Source organism: Gymnoscopelus braueri, assembly GCF_963280865.1.
Source record: "Gymnoscopelus braueri genome assembly, chromosome: 15".
Lineage (NCBI taxonomy): Eukaryota > Metazoa > Chordata > Actinopteri > Myctophiformes > Myctophidae > Gymnoscopelus > Gymnoscopelus braueri.
Window position 1 is genome coordinate 32517249 of NC_137620.1, and position 14850 is coordinate 32532098.

The 14850-nt window shown below is 42.1% G+C and overlaps 1 pseudogene across 1 annotated transcript; it reads left to right on the forward strand.

Annotated features, from left to right (window-relative positions):
• The first annotated feature begins 12665 nt into the window (after positions 1–12665).
• Positions 12666–13473, forward strand: LOC308101485 (kelch domain-containing protein 3-like; annotated as a pseudogene). The gene has a single exon. The product of its transcript is annotated as a kelch domain-containing protein 3-like (transcript).
• Positions 13474–14850: the final 1377 nt, after the last annotated feature.

Consider the following 14850-nt stretch of genomic DNA (forward strand, 5'->3'; position numbering starts at 1 on the left):
GAATACAGAGAAATGGCAAGGCAGCTAGTGCTGAATGCTCTACCATTCAATGCCAGGCTGATAAAAGTATTCATCCTTATCTTGTCTCTCTGTGTGCTTTTCCCCTCTCTCCTGCAGTTCTCTTTCCTGAGACGACAACCGCAGCATGAGGTTTGGTGGAGGTAAGGCTCGGTGTCGTGTTCTGACTATCTCACATGAACTCCTATTATTTGTTTTCATTACATTTTTTTGTGTGATCTCATGGAGATGCAGACAGGGCTTGATTTTATAGGTCAAATGTCTCAGATCGTTTATCCAAGTATCAGCATAATCACATAATGCACACTCTTTGCTTTTTGAATGCTAAAACCTGGAACAGTTTCGAATGCTAAACAGTGACCTAAAATCCAGCCCCCCACCCAAACTCAAGCCACTGCCATCTTCTGACCTGTAAAAAGGGGAAACAGACAATATCTGGCAACCCCAAACGATTTTAAAGTGACTGAGAGAGTGGAGGAGACTGACCGACACTGATGGGGCCAGACTAGGACTGCTGCGCTCTGTGACGCTCGGCGCCCAGGACCCAGAAGCCTGATTGATAGAGTGTGATGAGCCTGTCACAGAGCAAGGAGAGCCAGCAGAGAGATAGGCGAGATGGGGGGAGGCAAAGGGTTGCCGACCGGCATGGAGAGATAGAGAGAAATGAATTTGGAACATGTGAAGGATGGAGTGGTAGAATGGACTCATTGGATGAAGTGCGTTTCGGGCACTTGAAGGATGGGATGGCGAGATGGGGGGGGGGGGGGGGGGGGGTCGGGGTGGACTGAGGGGGTTGAGATGAGTGAGAGGACAAAGGTGAAGGCTCCACTTCCAGGTGCGTGGAGTGGGGGTTGGGGCCCTTTATAAAAACTAAAAACTGCTACGCGGCCCTCACACCTACGTCACACCGCCGATCCGACCGATATGAGTCATAGTGTCGGGGGTTTTGTCAGAGTACCCGTTGTGCCCATATATGGAGATCCCTAATGTCATTAGTATATGCCCATACCCTGTATCTTGGCATGCCCATATATGGGCATATACTTTGTCCTCAGTTGAAAGGGACAGGTACTAATAGAATCACCAGGGGATAAGCGAATGGAGACCACAAGGTAGCAATGCGCAGCACCACTTGTGGTCAGTCATCTTATTCAGTAAAAGGGATACACTTGTGGAATACCCTACCAACTGAAATAAAAAACTAACTGATCTATATATACTGGGGTCGCAAATTAGCCTCGGCTATAAACCCCATATTCTGTACAATGCAACGGTTTCATGTTTTATAGCTTGATACATTGTTATTTGTATTGTCCCTGTCAAATAAACATATAAATAAATATTAAAAAAATATATTGGTTGGATTGGTGGTTCTGGACAACTCGATATCTATGTATGCCCATATTTGGACAATCGCATATCGCGGCAGGCACCGCACTCCCTCGATCTTGCCGATACCAAGTCAGTTGGTCCCATATATGCAGTCGAATCTGTGGCTCTGTACAACCGGATCTCCATACAGTATTTGGTTTGTTTATGGTCATAGTGACATGCCTACGGTATGTATGGGGTTTGTTTATGGTTATGTCTGAGTTAGAGTGAAGTGGCCGTGGTCCTGCCTATATTTGGGCGTATGGCGTTTGTTTATGGTTATGTTAGAGTGAAGTGGCCGTGGTCCTGCCTATATATGGGTGTATGGCGTTTGTTTATGGTTATGTTAGAGTGAAGTGGCCGTGGTCCTGCCTATATATGGGTGTATGGCGTTTGTTCATGGTTATGTCTGCCAATATCAATATAGGATGTGTGTGTTTAAACTCTGAGAGTTTTAAAAGGGGTTGTACTGTGTACCTACACAAAAGTGTGCCATTGTTTGCGTTGAAAGTTGAACAATTAGGGAAATCGAAGACATGGTAACAAATTGCTGTAAATGCGAGCAATTTGGTTTCGGCAGCACCAATCACAGCAGCTCTGCTGCCACTGGCCATGTGGTTGAGCACGTGATTGCACAAATCATAAATAGTTTACCAGCCTGTTTTATTTGCTCATCAAACAACTGCTTTGAACACAATAATAATGTCTCGTGGACACATGGTGCTCTGGCAGTGAGCAGGAACGGGAACAGAGCTGAACCACCATCCTGGGAATTCTACAGTTAGTGATTTCAAACTCAATAAAGGCACCATGTTTTACTTTTATCCTTGCCTGAGGAAAGAAGGCTGACTCACCAGAATGCCAAAGTTATTATTATTAGGGTCTCACATAATGTGGAGAGAAGCCCAGGCTTAGGTTGTGTGTGCATGCATAGGAGGGAGACCGTGTGTATGCATGTGCGCGTTTGGCTACGCGCATTTGCGTGTGTGGTTGCAGGTGTGTATTTGCATCTGTGCATTTACATGATTGTATTTACATGCGTGTGGCCACATTGTGTGTATTTGCAAATGTGTTTGTGTGTGTTAGATGCATTTTGATGCGTGTGTGTGCGGGTGCAGGTGCGTGTGTGTGTGACGTGTGTGTGTGTGCATACGTGTGTGCACGTGTGTGCACCAGCAGCTATAGCAGCTATATGGAGGAGGTCTTATCTTCCTCCTGCCGAGCCTTGACCAAGGCTCTCCTCTCCGCCTCTCCTCCTCTCCTTTCTTCTCCTCTCCTCCTCTCCTCTCCTCTCCTCAGTAGGGGCTCCCCACTGCTATAGGCAAGGCGGCCAGGTGAAATGAACAATTCCCATTCAGGGACGGAAGCACCAGTTCAGACTTGCCCCGTGAAATGGCTGCTCACTTTGGCAGATCAATGCACTCTTTCTCCCTGCGCACGCTGCATCTAAGCGATAGTGAACGAGAAAAATAAATAAACGTCGGGAGAAGGGGGGAGATGAGCATTGGGAGGAGAAAGAGAGAGAGAGTTGGCGGTGGTTGGGTGGACGTTTGGTTTGGTGGTGTGTGTGTGTGTGTGTGTGTGTTGATGGGTGGGAGGGAGGGTGTTAGCAGGGCATTTAATAGTATTCGCCACAGTGGCTGTGAGTAGGTGCTGTTGAAGGGAGATGGGGCACACTTTGCGTAAGCTTAGGATGCATGATATTGCAGTCGCCACGTTGAAAGGAGGAGACTGCCACAGCCCCGCCGGATATTACAACATTTTGATGGCTGAAGTGAGTTTTTTTGCCAACACGAGGGATATTAGCGATAATGATGCTAAATTTGCTTCGCTGCTCCAAATATAAGTTGAAAAGCTCTAAATCAAAGAGAGATGTTTATAGCAGGGAGCTGTGTGAGTGTACAGCATGGGGTCAAAAGCTGTGTGACAAAAACAAAACAAAGGTATACACTCGACTCCAGCCTAATAATGACTTGTAGACTTGTAGACTTTTCAAGTCATTCTCTATAGGCTGATATTCCCCACAAGCATGTTTCATTCTGCTAAAACAGCTGGAACTCAAATGTGGGCATTCTGCCAATATCAGCCAAGCTATAGTATATCACAGATAGCAGCGAGTATTGCGACATATGGTCATTTAACCTTACAAAACTACCACCCAGATGGCGCTCAAAGGAAAAGGAATCACAGCATGTTGTTTTCTTTAGAATGATTGACAATGCTGCAGCATACTTTATTGAATATAGCATAGCATGCTTTGACAAAAATATCAAGCATTTGCCTTGTCATGGTATACGAACAGTGTTAGGTCAGTTAGGTATGCAATACAAGCATTGAGAAACTACACGTAAAGAAGCGGCATCTATCTACCTGTGTGTGTGAAGCAACATCCCATCATTATGGTGTGGTGTACTACATTATAACATAATACAGTAAGGTATTATTGTCTTAACCTTTAAATGGCAGTAGGATGCCATGAATATATTGACTGATTGTCAGCGCTTGTTTAATCTGTGTCCGACATGGTGTTTGAAAGTGCGCAGCTGGCAGAGACGCAAACAACGGCGTATCCTTCAGATGTCACCATCTACTTAAATGAAATAATTCATGGACTGCTTCCTGGCAAACTGCATTGTGTGGTGTAATCACCGTGCAACATAAGTGCTCCCCGGCCATCCGCCCTCCTCTGTTAACTTGGGACAGGTAACCCAAGGATGACCTTGACTGTGTGGCATGATCACTGACCAAGGCCTCACGAAGCATGACTCATGAACGTTGCCAAGAAAAGCTTAATGAATTACCCAAATGTTAAATATCCCTTGTAAAGGAGGAAATGCAATAATTCTATCAAGTTATGTGGATGATCTGCAGGTACTCTGCAGGGAGGATGCAAATGGGCATTAACAATACTAAGAGCCTGAAAGCCCCACTAGCGGCTGATCTTATTATAACCCAAGCAGTCACAGCAGCAGTGATAACAAGAGACTACTGTAAGTGACCAGGAGTGATTCATTTCTAGTTATGTGGGATATGTTGTAGATGGGTATACAATCTGTTGTGTGTTGGCGTTTTGTGTGTTTTATGTGTGGACACCAGGAAGAATAGTTGGAAGCATCTGTGTTGGCAAAAACTTAAAAGACATTTTAAGTTTTACTAGTTCACGTATATTGAATCACCTACTGTATATGTAGGTGAACACTTTTAGAGCTGTTATTATTGTGGAACCTCTATTTACTGAATTTTCTGGCCGCCCCTGCAGGACCAAACTCTGTCCGTGAGTCACTAGTCTCACATACAGTAGCCAGACAATTGGATATCTCCGCCTACCAATCATCTGGATACGATTCAATTCATTGTATGGCCTTGGACGGCCAGCCAAGGTAACCGGTGACAAACTACGCCTACTGTTTATTTTTTTAACCCATTCAATCCGGGAACGCATCTACAAATGTCTTCTAAATCCTAAAAGTTTTCTGAAAACCGTATGTTGCTATGATATCAGTGGTTCTCAAACTTTTTCATGTCAAGGACCACCCAAAGTTATATGTATTTGGTCGCGGACCCCCATCTCAAAATATTTTGTTCCAGGGACCCCCAGAAGCGAAGATTTGAGTTACAAAGTTTTCTTTAAAAAATATAAATTCAAAGATTTGCAAAAATGTTCATCATTTTTGAATAGCCAAAGTATAGAATAATGGCTATAGCTAAAATCTAAAATGACACAGACGCTTTCCCGGATTGAATGGGTTTGTTCTTCACATTGTTTTTGTTTTTTGTTTTTTATCCTCCGAATTGTTACCACCCACCTCTAGCCCACACAGAACATGAACATCACCACACAATTATCAGCAGGCGATGATCTCTGAAAGTCTGGCTATACGCGAGACTATGAGTCACATAACGTTGAAGCCATTAATTAAGTAATTAAGTAATAATCTGTTGCTCTTCCATTCCCTGAGACGTGATACATCCTGCCGTTTAATCCATTACAATCGGGAAAGCATCTGTGTCATTTGAAATTTTAGCTATATAGCAACATAAGTTTAGAACATTGTTTTGGAACAGTGGTTCTTAAAAAATGCAGATCTACAAGCTCACAGCGCGTCACTTTGTGCCGTGTTGCTATTTTTTAAATTATTTGAAAAAAGTATTTGAAAAATATCTAATAATATTGTTTTTTTAACGTTTTTTTTGTAATGGTCCGCAGCTACAGTAAGTACACATCAATTTGGGGGTCCTTGGCCAGAATAAGTTTGAGAACCACTGATTTAGAAGGCATTTGTGGAATTGGCCTCAGGCCTAAATGGGTTATGGCGTTTAATTGGTTTCAAAGGAGCCTGGCTTGAGAACATGCAGACGTACGACTGTAATGAGTCGCTCTTCCCTGAAACTAAAACTAAAACAAGAGGGAGGGGCGAAGCGAGACAGAGAGCAGCATGACAACCGTGGACCATTTCTAGGAGGCAAACGGGCACGTCTGTGTGCATTCTGGGTAGCGGCAGGGGCAATGGGGTTGAGTCAGCTGTCAAAGTGGTAATAAACAGTGTTTATTAGGAATATAATGCACTGCCGCATCCCGGGGCGTAAAATGTCAAAGTGTCCATTTTCTCCAAAGGCAGCCAGAGGCAACTTTGTCAGAGTTTCCTCTACAAACAAGGCAGGAGAGAGAGAAAGAGAGAAAGAAAGACAACAGAAGAACGAGGAGCTTCCTCTTTTTCATCCATTATAGCCAGAGAGCAGGTAGTGCGTGAAGAGTGGTTGAATAGCAAAGATTTTTTGGAGAAGGGGCATCAGACTTGATTCAATGAGAGGAGGAGTTGGCAGACAGATACATACAGTCGTTAAACCAAATTGTAGAGAAAACAAAAAGGAAAAGAGTGGGTGCGGGAGAGAGGCAGGGAGGGAGAAAGGGAAAAAAAAACGAGTGGATGGAGGAACGCGCGCACGGGAAAGCGAGGGAGGCAGACGTGCTGTCGCATCATCTGCTGTAATAACAGTGGTGACATTCAAACAGAGAAGCCCCAACAATGGAAGCAGGCTGAGGCAGCAGCGTGTATGCAAATAAAAAAAGAACACATCATGAAATATTAGCTAGCGTCAGGACTTTGCATTGTGCGCACTGAAAACCACTTGACCCTGGGCGTCCCTCAAGTGCTCGTGCACGCGTGTCCCCGCGAGCGTGCGCGAACGCATCGCGTCGCGATTACACCCCCTGACACGTTGAATGAGCTGATTTATCGCTGTGGGAAATGCATTTTTATAGCTCCATTCAGGGCATGTGTATGTAATTATAACATAGGCTAGCACCTTTGTCTGCATAAGGGGCCATAAGGATACGTTTACATGCTGATAATTGCTTCTCTGAAATCCATTACTGCCATTTACTTTGTATTGCACAGTCATGTCATTGCATAAAGAATGGTTTGGTGGCAACTCTCACTGATCATTGGTAATTCTTTACCCCCACCGTATGCATTGAGAAGTTGATTGGCAATCCAATTTCACTTTTTAAGTTCTCCTCGCTTCTCGCTCCTACTGTAGGGTATCTGCAATGCCCAGGTTAAGCATAATTCAAAAAACGGTAAGGATCATTAGTTGGCAGATTTATTCTGGATTCTTCCTTTCATGCAGCCGTTAAAGCACTATCAATCAAACTCATATTCAGATGATATTACATTCACACCTGTGCATTTCACATTCCCTTTAAAGTGCTCAGCGGCCTTTTGTGTCAATGTAAGTCAATGGTGATTGAAACAGAAACTTTGCGTGTTTGAACGCAATGGGGTTTGAAGGACTGCATATATCAGCAGATTCCCTGCTGATGTCGAGGTCAATACCCATTATAGCGAAAGCAATAGTCAATATGGTGCGCTAACATTTCCCAGCTTTAGACGTGTTTGCTCTCAATAGCAATGACTCCTACAGCATGACTGATGAAAGACAGATGGACAATGGCTCTGTGATGGTCCTCTCTTCAGATTGTTATTTAAAATGGATATTCAGATGTTAGAGGCTTAATGGTTATAGCATGCAGCTATACAGGGTCCCCACGGTCATGAAATTCCTGGAAATATTTTGAAATAAAAATAAAAAAAATCCAGTACTGGAAAAGTTTTGGAATTGATCAAAGGTCCTGGAATTTATCAAGGGTCCTGGAAAAATATTTGGCTATGCATTGTTTTTGGCTATTGATTTTTTTTAATACAAAACATTTTCATAAACATGTATAACATTAACGAAATATGTAACATAAGTAGTTTTTTGCCGAACGGGCTGTGTAACACCCATCCGCACTGCCAGCGATGCGACGCGTCACGCGAGTGGGCAATGAAATCTCATTAAAATACATGTTTTTGAATGAGACCGTCCTGACCTACGGGAGCGACAACGAACCGTGCAACGACGTCGTCCACCCCTCCTATTTTCGCTCGCAGGGTCTCTGAGCAAGGTTTCGCGGCTGTGTCCCGCCCCCGTTTTATTTATTGATTAAATACTTTATTAACAGATTTGTAAACAGTACAGAGGTAGGATTTTACAATGGTTGTTAAAAGGATAACACAAAAAACCCTAAAGGAACGTGTTTCCATTGTGGACCTGGTTGAGATCTGCACACTGCTTTGTCATAGAGTGAATTTTTTTTTTTGCTTTGTGCCTGTTCGATATACATCTATAGTATAGGCTATTATTTTTTATCGTCAGACGTTTTATAAAGAGTGGAGGAACTTGGATTTTCAAATACCTATGGTGGACGGACAACACATCATCTATACTGCACATCACTTTGTTCTTCATATTTGAGGATTGTTCTAAACACAGTAGGCTAGGCCTATAGTGAGACCCTCATTACTTCATATTTTATTTATAGCCTATAAAGTTCAAACGACCACCATCAAACAGTAGGCTACAGTGAGTGAAAAAAGCTCCGCTATTCAGTGGTGGAAGAAGTTGGCAGATATCATATTTTACTTAAGTAAAAGTAGCAAACATGGGAAGAAATAGGCTACTCTGTTACAACAAGTAAAAGGCCAATGTTCAGTAAAAGTACAAAAGTATTGGCATCAAAATATACTTAAAGTACCTAAAGTAAAAGTAGGCTACTAAAATGTTTGAAAATAGGTAGCAGATCTACAAGCTCACAACACATGGTGATGCATTGTGAGCTTGTAGATCGGCTATTTTCAAATGTATAAAATTGGGCTAAAGTGGTTAATGTATGTTTTATAATTTAATATTGTAAATCTGCAAAGTAACTAACTAAAATTTTCAAATAATTGTGTAGTGGAGTAAAAGTAGGAATATTTGCCTCTGAGATGTAGTGGAGAAGTAAAAGTATTGAAATGTGGAAATACTAAAGTAAAAATAACTCAAAATTGTATTTAAGTAGGCCTACAGTACTTGAGTACATGTACTACTTTCCACTTCCACCACAGCCGCTATTACGGATGCCATAATGAGTCTTCCAGTGAGCTATGCCCTAATTTTGCACGAAATGTTGAAGGAAATTGTACTATTCTATGCTTTATTTTTGGGCGGTGAAACCGCCCCTATAAGTGAGATTTGGAAAAATGTACTAACTCCTGCACTGTGATCTGGGCCCAGGAAATTAGTAGAATTATCCTGCGCTGTGATTGGCCAATCACAATCTATTCAGGACTGTGATTGGCCAGTGTCACATGACACATGTGCATAGCCCTATATAAGCAACCATAACTTGAAAAAAACCAAATATTTGTTTTTTTCAAGTTATGGTTTCGTCCATCATAAAGAGTGTTTCAATAAATGTATTTATCTTTTGTACATGATTGGTTGACTCCATTCAGTATTGTGATTAGCTAGCAAGACACCGCCCACTTCACACAGGGTGTGATTTTTGCTACACTGCCTATCTTTGGGCATTGTACATAGGAGTAAAAGACACATTATTGCGCTGAACGATTGTTATATAGGCCTGGAAATTGGGCTAAATATTCTGGAAAAGTTTTGGAAAAGTTTTGGAAATTCATTGCTAAAAATGTGTGGGGACCCTGGCTATACCATAATACTGTATTCATACATTTTAGTTAAAGGTAGGGTAAGTGATATATTTTTGTTAATAAGTGCTGATAGTACTCATTGCTATAGAGAGTTTGTTCAGTAACAGGGGTCTTCCTGTCTCGCCAGCTCTTTAGTAAACAGATCATACATTTTCAGGTCGGGATGCCAATTCCATCCAATTAGGAGAGAGAACTCACACAGGATAGGCTACAGGATAAATAAGTGGAATTGGAAGTGACGACACAAGGAAAAGAACAGAATTATTTTTAAAACTGGAACACTGTCAAATTGAAGTTGATAAATGGGTACTCTCTCCTTATTGTCTGAAATTTTGCAACCCACCTGCAAAAATGTATGTTCTGTTTACTAAAGAGCTGGAGAGATGGGGAGACTCTATTACTGAACAAACACTCTATCGCAACATTTAACAAAACCCTTTTTGTTTAAACCAAAAAATATCACTTACCCTACCGTTTAATGTTGGCCACTGTTAGTGTGGTTCCTAAACCATTAGACATGGTTTAGGATTTTAGTGATCGGGATCCCAGAGATAAAAATCATATTAAGCCTAATGGATATCAAACTGGGGGTTCTTGAAATTAAAGAGGTTGAGAACCACTGTGTTTAAAGAGGATGCTGTACTGGTGCAGTGCTGCGAATACATACTGTAGGTATTATGTGGAAGGGAGGGATTTACTATATTGATTATTTGAAAATAGCAAGTGAAATATCTCAATACCCATCAATCAAAAAGGAGGTAGACAGCAGCCTCTGAATGCTTCTTAATGTTCCAGCTCTTCATTGTGTGTGTTCAATTTAACCACCCAGGTAGGCTCTGGGTATTTTGATTTGACTATGGCTTGCCGTGGAAAGCCTTGACTTAATCACACTCGTCCAATCATGAGTCGTATATTACGGGCACGCTATTTTCTGTTGTGATTTTCTTGTATGTTTTATGCTCTGATTCTTTTTATTGCAGCTCCACAAGGTCAACAAACCTCTCTCGCTGCACTCTACTGTAGATTAGATTGGTTGAAGGCTGCGTTTCACATTATTTTATTGTATCGTATTAAGTGACTAGATGAACAACATGGAGAGTCAAGTGGATTGTCACTCGAGAAAAGAACCAGAGGCGTCAGCGCTGGAGCGGAAGTTGGAACTGAAGTACGATTTAATGCGGGGTTTGAATACATCAAAACACAATAACATTGTGTTGTTGATTCATCCATGTGTGAAAGCTTGCATACAACATTAAGGAGTCAAATTGCACTTCAATCTCGACTGTCAATGTTGTTGAGAAGTTCTGCTCATTTAGAGGCATGTTTGCTAGAGAGCACTACATCACTGAAGCTAGACAGTGAACTGGAGCTAAACCGTACCAGATTAGTGGGTCCAATCCCGATTTTGGAGAGTCCTAGATGACCGATTACCAATGTCTTGACCAATATTTTGTAAAATCTTGAAATCAATTTGAATGACTTAGATTTGATTCAAGTTTCTGTTTGAGAACATTTAACTTATAACAAATAAAAATAAACACAAATAACTGATCATTATATATATATATATATATATATATATATATATATATATATATATATATATATATATATATATATATATATATATAGTTAAATGAGTTAAATGAGTTACATATATATGTATATGTATTATATTTAATATATTTAATATTCCAGAATAAATACATAAATAAATCATCCACTGCCAGCAATGTTTACATTTTCGTACCTTTTCAAGTAGTCAGAGTATTTATCTCCAATATAATTGATCCCCCGAAAGTTGCTGATCACGCAAAAAAAAAAGTCATTGCAACCCCCAATTCGCTTGTTATAGGCCGTAGAAAATAGCATGTCTCGTCAAAAATACATGGAAGGCGAGATACAGGCGATTTCCCAAATTACCAGGAAGTGAATGGAGCAGTACATCTTGGGAACAGGTGATCTCCTGGTTCTGTGTGCATCTGGGGATGAAATGGTCACTCATGTGTTAGCGAAGAGCGCCATCTAGTGGAAACACCAAAAAACACAAAATATGCGTCAAAGTCGTCCCTGGCAGTGAATGAGTTGAAAGAAGCCACGAGACGGAACAGGAAGCACTATACGGGACGATCAGAACTCTCTGCTTCTGAACTGTGTCAAGCTGTTGGAGCAGGAAGAGAGAGAGAGACGCCCCCAGATCGTGGCGTCGGCCAATTACACGCCCATTACACGCTCTTTTCCGGCTCGGCGAGCCACCGGAAGAGGAGGCGAACGGAGACGAGTCGCTCCCGGACGCCGCCGGTTCAGAGGACAGCAGCTACAGTGACACGGAGTGGGACGAGGAGGAGGAACCGCCAGACAAGAAGAACGGCTCCTACAGCAACAAGCTCTGACGACCCTACCTGTTAACCTGATGAATAATTGCAGTGGAGTTAAAGTACAGTATTCGCCTCTGAGATGTAGTGGAATAAAAGTAAAAGTACAGAAAATTGGAAATACTCCAGTAAAGTACAAATAGCTCTTCTGAAGACTAGTTGTCAACGCTGATGAATCGGACTGTCTGCTGTGTAGAACAGAGGATTCCCAGAAGCATCCTGAACTGTGACTGTGCCGGTGATCGATTCACTATCAACAGCCATCGGCTTCCATGATTGGCCAAACCCAACTCATCAGCTTTGTGGATTTGTTAAACTTTGTGAGTCCTTTGTGCCACTGAACCAAAAATAAGTAGAGCGCACATTAGGACTCTACTTTTCATTTACAGAGCAAGACTTAAAGGTTTAATGACATTCACTTTTACACCACATTCAAAGTCTTTGTCCTGGTCCTTCAAAAGTGTACAAAAAGTTTTAAGTGAAAATTCCATTCCAGTGATCCATGGCAGGTGTTTTTCTCTCACATTTCTAAAGCCTTTTCAACTGCAATGAAAAAATAAATCTTTGCCTGCGGGTGTCGCTGGTGAGGGATTTTGCCTGTCAATCATCGCCTCTGCTCCGCCCCCCCCAAAGGAAAGGATAGGGGAGGGGAGGGGCGAGGAGGAGAGTGGGTGGGATTAATCGACTGTGACCTCACTGTCGAAGGGCCAAGCTCAGATTACTTTTCAGCCTAATTATTCAGAAAACCCCAGACCACAGAAAATCCACTGAATGTTCTAAGTTCAGTTTTTTTGGGTGTAATTGATGTCATAAAACCCCAAATAAAACATTGAAAATAAAAAAAGTGAAAATGAATGTCATGATACCTATGTTCTGCTGGACGCTGCATCTGCAGAGTGGAAGACCACCAATGTACGAACATGCAGGTGTTGCAGTTGGAGACAAGGTGTACTCCTTTGAAGTATGCTATGATGACCACGATAATGATGACATGGATCATGACAAGGATCAGATTGATGTGCATGTTTTCAACACAGTGTCTTTACGCTGGAGGAGGTTGCCCCCGGTGACACCTGGAAGAGGAGAACATCACCTCGAGGTTCCCCCCTCGCGCTACGGCCACTCAGCTGTGCTGGTTGAAGATGTCATCTACCTCTGGGGAGGTTGTCAGATATACTCAGGTGAGTACTGCGAAGTGCTTTATGCATTTGATGTCGACACCCACAGATGGTTCAACCCCAAGGTGTCAGGGACTGTTCCAGAGGGGAGGGAGGACCACTCAGTCTGTGTCTTGGGGAAGGTCATGTATATACATTAAATATTATGGAGGAGAAACCAAGCTGACTCGATACACTAATGACATCTACAGGTTGGATACCACTACAATTGTCTGGACTTTAATTAACACCAGAGGCACTCCACCTCCTGCTTCAGAATATCACTCTGCCACCATCATCGGGACAAAGATGTTTGTATTTGGGGGCTGGAGGGGTCAGTACTACAACACCATCAGAGTGTTTGACACAGAGACCAACTGCTGGCTGAACACACCTTCTACACATCTTCTTCCAGAAGGATGCACAAAGCATTCAGCCTTTACCGACAATGGAGAGCTGTACATATATGGTGGTCACACCCAGGACCGGACCGGACCCTCAGTGATCTGTGGAAATTAAATCCAGAGACCTTCTCCTGGGAGAAGAAGGTTGAGCCCAAGGGGAAAGGACCGTCTGAGATGTATGGGATGTGCTGTTGCATGGTGGGAGATCGTATCGTTATCTGTGGAGGATCACGAACACTAAAGGACCTGTATGTCTTAGACTTGAGTCCAAGCCTGAAGACGCTATGCAAGCTAGCAGTTATTCAGAATGGTCTGGAGCAGGCGGGACTCACACATGATGTCAGGTGGAAACTGGCAGCCATGACTACCAACAGAAACAGTCACTAAACAAACAAACAAACAAATGGTGGGAAATGACTCGCTGGCACAGATTGATAATCCACAGATCACCTGAACACAGTCCATCATGTTGGACACAGTTATAGAGTCTGATTCCTGCTGTTGTCCAAAAGAAGTAAATAATAAAACAATGACAACCCTGTCCTGTTTTAACTCATTCACTGCAAATGTCGTGTTTGATTTTTTTTTTCAAAGCCCACACCGCCAATGACGTGTTTTCTGTGTTTTACGCTAGATGGCGCTCTTCGTTAACCTATGAGTCACCATTTAACAGTGAAGCTGTGAAGCAGGAGATCACGTGATCACAAAAACACAGTCACTGTTCACTTCCTTGTTATTCAGAAAAATTATAATTCTTTGTCTACTTGAAAGGTATGGAAAAAACGAAAAATCGCTGGCAGGGGCTGAATTATGTATTTATTTACTCCGGCAGTGAATGAGTTAATATACTGTATGGCAATATATGAAAATAATATTTAGCTATAATTATGCAATAAACAAGCAAACAAGTAAATGTAAAATACACATTAGCTGAACTTTATTTTATTTAACCACAGTACTATTCAAATAAAAATAAAAATAAAGTCGATCTACACGTTATGAGAGTTTTTATTTCATATTTTTCTACTTTCTAAAATTGCTGTTTAAGACATGCCCAAAATTGGGATGCCATGCAGGTTGAAAGTGGTAAAAAAAAACAATTGGGACACATCGGCGGAATAATTTCCCCAAATCGATCAAAACATGTCAAATAATGGCTTATATATCGTCTAGACTGATATATTGTTTCAGTCAACCGACACCTGCCAGTGAGCTTAAGATAAACATCTGGTCATACGTAAGTGAAAGCTGCACTGCTTGTATCTGTAAGGTTGTTCTCCAAATCTGCAGAAGGAATGCTCCTCGATCCGCCTAAGCAACACACACAGCTGCTCAGGGCCTTACTTCTTAGCTTATTGTTCAGTCATTCACCATTTTTCCCTCTCTTCAGCAAATTTGTTGAAGTTGAAGAGCACAGTTGGTCCCCTTGATGAAACTCGGGCCACCATTGCTGCAGTTATGAGCAGATGGAGCAGGCAGGCATCTAGGCCAA